The following is a 9131-nucleotide window of genomic DNA, read 5'->3' on the forward strand; positions in this document are numbered from 1 at the left end:
TTTTAGTTCACCCTCCCAAAAATTAATTGAAAACACTAAATTAATCTAAAACAAGATTAAATCAATTTTGTTTTATAGTATCAAAAAGTAAAAATTATTATCTTGTTCAAATAGTCGTGCAAAGTTCCGAATTTGACAATTTACGTATATACTAAATGTACATATTATTTTATAGAAATTAATTAATAAAACCAAAATTCTTTTACGCAATTTACAAAAGTTCGTAATGATCATTTATAAAAATATATTTTTCTCTAATAAAAGAAATACTTAATTAAAACTGTTGTGTAATTCAGTGTTTACAATTGCAATCATACAACAACCAGTACATGCGCGTTTGGATTGAATTTTTGTTATCAAATTGAGGCATTCCTAATGTAGTATCTAAGAAACACTTTTGTTATTTAAAATATAACAAACACTTAATTTAACGATGACGATTATGAAAGGTAATGATCAAAACGGATGATAATTCTTATTTCAATGACTCACCCTTTTCGTAATCCTAATCCTAAGTACAACTTCCCTTCCAATCACTGTTTAAATTCACGTTTATGATTACACAACACTATACAGGATAAGTTTTCTTTACTAATCTACGAAAACTAACGCCATAATTCAATCAATTAATAGCACTCGATACTACCCGTTAACATGGCGCCGAATTAATAATAACAGTCAATTGTAATATTAATTTCTATTGCTCGTGTTAGATCGGACATGGACACCGAAGTAGTTTTCTTTTTTTACAGGAATTATTTCAATTTGCATTTCTTTCTCATTCTCGTTGTATCTAGACACATCGCCTTGAAAGGGCAAAAAGACGTTTGTTTGATAAATAAAAGTTATCAAGAAATAAAAATATGTATGAAACGGGACCATGTATGAGGATTCAGAAAAATAAATTCGATTTTCTTATTTCTTAGAATATATTTAATTTCTTGATTAGAAATAGCAAATTTGTCTTAATTAGAATCTTGAGACAAAAGCTCATTTTGAAGATTAGTTATGTATACATATAAATTTCTATTATGAAAATTTAGTCTGAAGTATAGTATGTACAATAAATGTTGTAATTTACAGCACAAAAAGATCAGGGTATTAACGGTAACTTTTATGAATTAAATTAATCAAATCTGAACCCTTGACAATGTGTGTACATAATTTCATGATTGAAATGGAAAGAAATTTTCAGCGTGAATTTCTGCCAAGCTTAAATTTGCGCCTTTATTTTTACAATTATGTAAGATTTTTTATTCAAATTGGTCGGTATTGCAATGAAGAGATGTACACAAAAACATTTAATTTAGCCTTTGAGACAGTAAGTAGTGTTAATTTTTAGCGTAAATTGAAAATGCATTTCTTACAGACTCACATAGATACATACAAATCGAAGAGTTTTACTATCAGTACAGCAGCAAACAAGGGTGCGATCAGTGTACCGTGAAATCTACACAGTCAAAATTTCCCAGTATGAAATAATAAGGGTAGGGGTAGGGGAAGAGGTAGACCTAGATTAGATTAGGTACTGTTCGCAAATAGTTAAGGATGTGGGTTGTTCTAGTTTTAGGAAAATGAGAAGTTTAGCTCAGGACAGGAAAGAGTGGAGGTGCGTGTCCAACCAGTCTTAGGACTGACAACCTCATGATGATGATGAAATAATAAATAAATATTTTCCAAAAAATCCCCAAACGGGCTGAAATAGGGTATCAACATCAGGACCAGATCAGACTCAATAGGGCATGTCGTAAAATGATGATTAGGGCTATATATAATATGAGGTAATAGGAGATGCCCTAGTAAATCCGGATCCGATCCGGATGCTAACAGGACAACAAATTTCCAATCGGGAATATATGACCAAAAACTGAAATAACCTTATTACATTTTAACAAGGTGTTGTTATATAAAAATGTTGATGGTTTCAAGAAGGAAATAGACATTAAAAAAATACAATTACTGTAACTGTAGCTATGTATAATAGACAAAAAGAATATGAAGCTAATTTGTCCAAAAGGTATGTGTTTCTTAATTTCAAAAACAAACTATTAATTGCAGTATTAAAACAAGCATACAACGTTATGTTGCAATACGTGGTACGTTCGAGGCTCGAGCGTTGTACGCACTGAAGGGAGTCAGCATTCGGAGAGAAAAGGATAACATAGGCGCTAGCTCAAGATTTAAATAATTTTCGGTTTTTCACAAATATTCTTGTATTTAATTATTCAATATTCCCTTGTTTGTCTGGGGTAGTAAAATGAAGGAATTTTCAATTATTTTTAATAAGAGAAAACAATTAAAACAAATTTGTAATTAGNCAAGGGTTTAGGTTAAATTATGATGAGAGAGTATTTCCAGATTGGCATATCTAATGCGTTATACACTAAGGATTTAGGTTAAATTATGATGAGAAAGGATTCCCTGATTGGAATAGGTAAAGCGCTATGCGTCAAGGGTTTAGGTTAAATTATGATGAGAGAGTATTTCTAGATTGGCATATGTAATGCGTCATACACTAAGGATTTAGGTTAAATTATAATGATAAAGGATTCCCTGATTGGAATAGATAAAGCGCTATGCGTCAAGGGTTTAGGTTAAATTATGATGGGAGTGGATTTCCTGATTTGCATAAGTAAAGCGCTATGCGCCGAGGGTTTAGGTTAAATTATGAAAAAGAAAGGATTTCCTGATTGAGATTTGTAATGCGCTATGCAAGCGTAAGAGATTTCTTGATCGACATAGGTAAAGCGCTGTGCGCCAGGGGTTTAGGTTAAATTATAAAAAAAAAGGATTTCCTGATTGGGATATGTAATGCGCTATACACGAAGCGTTTCGATTAGATTATGATGAGAAGAGTTCTTGATCGGCAAAGCTAAAGCGCCATGCGCCAAAGGTTTAGGTTAAATTATGCAGAGAGAGGATTTCTTGACTGACATATGTAAAGCGTTACATACGAAGCGTTTAGGTTAAGTTATAGTTGGAAAGCAAACGCACCAAGTGCTTGGGTTTGGTCATGGTGTAGGGGATTGCCATCATTGAAATGTAAGTGCTATGCACCACTGACAACGTTTACCATCAATATAAATTTGAACGGATTCAACTAGTTAAACTATTGTTACTTTTTCGCATAGGAATAATTCGATATCAGCTAAACATTGAAACCATCATCCGACACCTTCCTTCGTATCCTACACCAAATACACGGAGTAGTTCCTTTCGGATAGGAAAAAAAAAAGAAGAAATCGACCGTAGGAATGTCGCAGATGACGTTTTTAAGTGTGATCGTCAGTTCTTTGTCGGTGCTGAAGCTCCGTCATTAGAGTGTGAGTCAGCAGAGCGCGAGTGTCGACGGTGCGCGTTTTTGAAGAGAGCGATGCAATGCGAGAAGCGCTGCCCTCGGCGTTCGCTGCCTGGTTCTTGGACGGCACCGGCGAGGAACGGCAACGGACCGACCGCGACCGGTACGAGCTGTCAAGCCATCGAAATGTTTGATGCCAGTTAGATTAATGTTTTTACGATATTACCCGTTTCTTTTCTCCGGCACTTGGAGTTTGACTCAGCAATTTCAACACGACATATAAGTCGCTATATAGCTGGTCGATGCACAGCTTGACGATGTTATATTGAAGCAATCCCCGGGTCATCGAAAATGCGAAGAAAATACACTTTGCTATAAACCTACATATTTACTTCAAACAAGCTTAATATGAGAGCTCTAGTCCAAGGGAAAAAGCGGAAAAACGTATGAGAAGATTTTTGTAGAAAATTTCATTATTTTTTCAATAGACTTGGTCCCATTAGTGTACCTAAGCTTTTTTCTGTTCATGAGAGAGACATAAACCAAAATATCTGACAAAGTAGATAGATATTCATTCTCACGCTTTGCTAATGGAAATATGACTACTTATTATGAGCTTTCTTTATACTAAAACTGTAGGTACTTGTATTTAACCAGCTCTTTTATATCATTATCAGCTTTTAAACGCTCTGTGTTTCTATCAACTAGGTATAGTAAATTACCATAAAATTATGATAGGCATTACACAAATATTGCAAATGGTAATACAAAAACTTCTCAAGCAATTTTTGACAAAATTAAAATTTATAATTTATTAACAAATTGGAAGTTGAAAATTAAAAAATGTTATTTCTCCTTGATTAGAGAGTTAACTTGATCACTGAGATTGAACTGAAATTATGTCAGTTATCTTGGTATTCATTTCTTCCCACAAATTTTTCCAGAATGTTGAGCTACGATAAGGGATAAACAATTTATTTATAGTGGAAACCCAAATCCAACGTTTCGCCTATTGTTCTTAGTGTTTTTAAGGAGATTAAACCTATTCATCAAAAGCTAAGAGCAACAATTGTATTTAGTTTTCAACTATAAATAAAGTATTTATCTCTTCTCGTGGCTCTGTTTCAACATTCTATATTAGTTATTACTTATATGTAGATGCCACATATCATACCCAATTCCTTCACCAATACTATACGTATTTAGTAAGTATTCGTTCAAGTTGTATAAAATATTCTGGAAAAGTAGAAATCAAAATATCTGATTAATGTATGTAGGTAGCACAAATTGATATATTCTGTGTTTACTTTTAATCCTTGTAAAATGAGACACCTTAATTTCCCTTATCGCTCACTAAAAGAGGGGTCAACAAATACTAATAAAAAGTGGCCAGATTGGATATCCGTCCCTTTTCTTGCGGCCGAATTCCTTTGATGGTTTCAATCGCGTAAAAAAATGTGTAATGGGAAAGTCACCCTCGCGTATTTTATCTACTACACCCCCGTAACAAACGTAAAACAAATCGATTCCATGCCTGTGTGTCTCCTGGCGTGAGCGTATCCCTGTCTTTGTATTATGAGTTTCTCTTAAAGCGCGGTCTGCCTTCGGCGGCTTCTGCAGTGCGCTCGAAATTAAAGGGCCGTCTGTCGGGGATAAATTTACCGCAAGAATGACACTTAAAACTCTTATATACGCGCGCGTACGTTGAACATACGTGTACGTATTACAAAGGTCCGTTGACGGAGAGATTCAGCCCTCGAATAAATTGATTTTATTCATTAAGGCTGTGTAGTATTTTGAGGCTTCGTTTCATATAAGTGTCTGCCCTATCTGCTTCATCGATGATAATTTCTCTTCCTTTCGGAACCTGATGGGCGATAATTACAAAAAGAAAATTCAAGTATTCTGTTGCAAAATATTCGCTTAAGTTTTAAGGCTTCCTAAATAAGTACCTCAAAAAAAAGGTGGAATGCCTTAATATTATAACCACAGGCAATTAAATTTCGATAATTTTTGTCTTTTAATATAATTTATTAATCTAAAACTTATATTAATCAGAATAATGAATTATCTAATCGAAATAAACGTTTATTTGGGTTAATTACTAATTGAAATAATCATATACCTAACTAAATAATTATTATAAGAAAATAATCACTTGAAGATAGAAGTTTTCTGAATGAGATTGACCATAAACTTTTTATGAAAATGTTATGCATTATCTAAATAAAGGATAAAAATATGAATGTTCCTGTAATTCTAAAATAGTTTTGTTTGCTTCCAAACACAAAGTTTACGGTCGATTATTTCGATCAATAAAAATCATCGGCTATTAATCGTTTATTCTGATTAATGGAGTTTTTCGATTAATGAAATATTTCAGATTATTTTAAATTTACTAATTGCCTAGCCCCACCTATTACTATTAATAAATCCCTTTACCACAGCAATAACAGAACGCAGAGATTCTCGAAGTGGCCTGTATCAACACTTAAGGGTCGGACTCCGCAGTATGGCCCATGTCAATGCAAACAAAAATTGGAGAACACTTAAGCAAGTCCTGATCGAAACTTTAGTTCTACAATAAATTACGTACGAATTAAGTAAAAATTAAAACAATAAATTTTTACGAAATATGATAGTCTGATGGAGCTAGATAGATCGGGAAATTTTGTAACTCTGTGCTTTAATTTAAGAGAAAAGTCGTGATCGATGATAATGAGACCTTTCTTCGTTGAAAGTTGGAACCAATAACTTCATCGCTTTGAATGTAAATTAACTATTATTGTTGGAATACACTATTGAATGCAGATAACACTTTGTTTTACTTATAGAATTATTGTACAGGCAAATTTGTAAGGAAAAAAGCATAATGAGAAAAACCTTGATATGTGGGTTTAGTGAAAATTACTATTAGGTATCTACTTATCAATTATATGTTGAAATGGAAGAAAGAGTAGATGCATAAGGTTCGTTTTTTAAGGTCGATTAATTCTCTAGTGGTTGTAATCTGTGTGATTTGCGGACGCTACGGTCCATCGGCTCTTAAATGACCGCATCATAATCTTTTTGTCTATCGGCCGTTTTGTCGTGACCAAAGTCTCCGTTCACACCTTTGAAGAGATCCGACCTCCAAGATATTTCACTTAATCAATTTACAGCAATATTTTAATAATCATCGTGTGAAAGTGTCACGACCGCCTGTACGACAAGAGCCCCGAACCACCAGCCCGCTCGAACGGCAACAACAGCTGTCCACGGGGATCTATCGTACTCCATACCACACGGCTTTAATTTTATGTACCATTAAGGTAAACGCACAAAGTTAAATGGAACATAACAATTTTCAACTGAAAATTTTAGAATCACTTTTACAATTGTTTCCAGTTAATTCCTGGCTCTTCAATTTAAACAATTGTAACAGTGATTTTAAATATGCACTAATGTGACAAAGTGAGAACTAAACACAGCGATATTATATTACATTCAACTTGTAATCATCGAAGGGTGGCGTCACCTTTTGAAAAGAACAATTTGGTACCTATAGGAAGATTCGTAGAAATACCTACGGTAAACTTTTCATTTAATATTTTTTTGTAGTTCTTTTCATTCCTAACGTTATCAACTGTAGTACGTACACCTATTCGAAATTTGCCAGATATAGTTAATGCAGTGTTATTACTTTTGGTGTTACTTGTTAACAACACACCGTATAAAGATAAAATTCGTTGGCGCCGGGTCGCTTTGCTACAAAGATCGACTGAACCCTTGCGGTAACAAAACTAATTAATTAGTGTGATTAATCAGAAAAGTTTTGCATGGCAAGAAAGTTTCGCTGAAATATTAAACCACTTTTATTGTACGTAAGACTGGCTGCTTTTTCTGGGTTCGTCGGGATCTGGTTGGGTCCTGAATTAATTACTACCACAAGCAGCGTTGTGACGCGCCACATCGCGCCTTTATCAAGCTAAAAGTACCTTACGTAACACAACTTCCTTTTTTTTTGCAATGCAATCCACATGGTTTTTAATTGTTATATTAAAACAAACACACAGCCTTGTATTGCCGAACATCGTACGCTCGAAGCTCGGGCATTGAACATATTAAAGAGAGCCAGCATTCGGCGAGAAGAGGGTAACATAGGCGCTAGCTCAAGATTTAAATAATTTTCGGTTTTTCACAAATATTCTTGTATTTAATTATTCAATATTCCCTTGTTTGTCTGGGGTAGTAAAATGAAGGAATTTTCAATTGTTTTTAATAAGAGAAAACAATTAAAACATAATTTTAATTAGTATGTTAAAACAGCAGAGACGATGCGTTGCGGACATCGTACGTTCTAGCTTTGTAGTAAACAGAGAAAGTATTCGGAGAGAAAAGAATAACCAATGCGCTCGAAAAAGGAACTTCAATTATATGATTTTAGTCTTATCGTTAGTTTTTCGCAAGTTCTTAACATGTAACCTAATATAAACATTACTTTCAGTCCCGTTGAAATAAAATAAAGTAATTCAGAAATTTGTTTCTTTTAGTTACCACTATGTATATATTCACTAATATAAAGGAAACAAAGGATAATATAACCCTATAACTTACACATTGTTTACTATTTTTCTGACGTAATGTAAAGAAAAGATAAAATTCATTAGTTTTACCGAAAATAGTAAATATTAAAAATTTCCGAAAACTGTAACACAAATTTCCATTTACTTATCATATTTTTCGTTTCTTATGTGAAACACAAAATTATGAAGGGGTTTGCTTTGATGACGAATAGTTAAACAATTGAAGAGTGCAACCAGATATAGGGGTGCTTTTTTAAGAACGGAGTATGTTTGCCCCCTTTTTTGAGTTTCGGATACAATTCAAAAACTATGCAACTTAGTACATATTTGTGCAGAGACGTTTTGCGTTTTATGTACGTATCTGTCTGTCATTCTATCAATATTCAAGTCTTTTGCAGATTATCAAAGATTATCGAGCATTTAAGGGTGTTCTGCGAGAATCCGCTAATCTTTTATTATTCATAACTATAAGCGCAATGTTATACCTTAAGGACATATCTATATGTTATGCATTGATAAATTCTTAATAAAATACACAAATAAGAATAAGGATAAACGTAGCTCAATTAAGGAATGGATGAGAGAATAACTAAAAATTGGCGATTTTTCTCAAAGTAATCAAGTTTAAAAACCTGGAAAAACTTAAATTGTGATAGAATAAAAAACGATAAAATTAAGAGGATAACTATGTCCTAAATTTAAAAGGGGTGGTTAGAATTTTAATTGCACTCTTTATTTCTCACTAATTGCAAGCACATCCTTTTTTCTTATTTAAAACTTTACTGTACTTTTCACTGTTTAATACCAAAATTAAACATAGATTACCATTTTAAAAAATTGTTGAAAACCTAACTTTTTCGATTTCAAAAAGTGCAAAACATTCCGTATTTAAATCAGATCCTTATCCACCAGTGAAACGCCGAAGTGACCGGACTTACAGCCTCGATTTCTCGAAACTGCAGGCCCGACCACTTTGACGCTGTCACTGAGGGAGAAGGATAAATACGGAGTCGCGGTAAATTATATAAGCTAGCTATCCAGCCGCTCTTTCCGAAGCCCCAACCTCATACAATGAACCACCTAGGCGCCATCAGCAGTTCATCTGAGTGGAACAACTTACTCAAGAGACCGTATAATATACCTAAGCGTGGCTGCTAAGAGCGAGCTATATGTATTAACTAAACGGAAACAAATGGCGGTGAAAAGGTTAAACTAAAAGACATTTATTCACGCCTATTATACGAAATTTTAAACAAAATTTATATTGG

General features: G+C 33.6%; 1 protein-coding gene across 9 annotated transcripts in view; it reads right to left on the reverse strand.

The window, feature by feature from the left end:
• LOC108738151 overlaps nt 1-9131 on the reverse strand; it is a 78099-nt gene that overhangs the window by 58202 nt on the left and 10766 nt on the right. Inside the window, exon 2 of one of the 9 annotated variants that reach the window (XM_025974005.1) lies at nt 493-536. The exons of 7 other annotated variants lie outside the window; for them this stretch is intronic. The gene's annotated coding sequence lies outside the window, so the exon portion shown is untranslated. Of the gene's footprint in view, nt 1-492; nt 807-9131 lie in introns of all 9 variants that reach the window. One more of the 9 variants, XM_025974000.1, reaches the window with a different exon arrangement.

Source organism: Agrilus planipennis, unplaced genomic scaffold (assembly GCF_000699045.2).
Source record: "Agrilus planipennis isolate EAB-ADULT unplaced genomic scaffold, Apla_2.0 scaffold128, whole genome shotgun sequence".
Lineage (NCBI taxonomy): Eukaryota > Metazoa > Arthropoda > Insecta > Coleoptera > Buprestidae > Agrilus > Agrilus planipennis.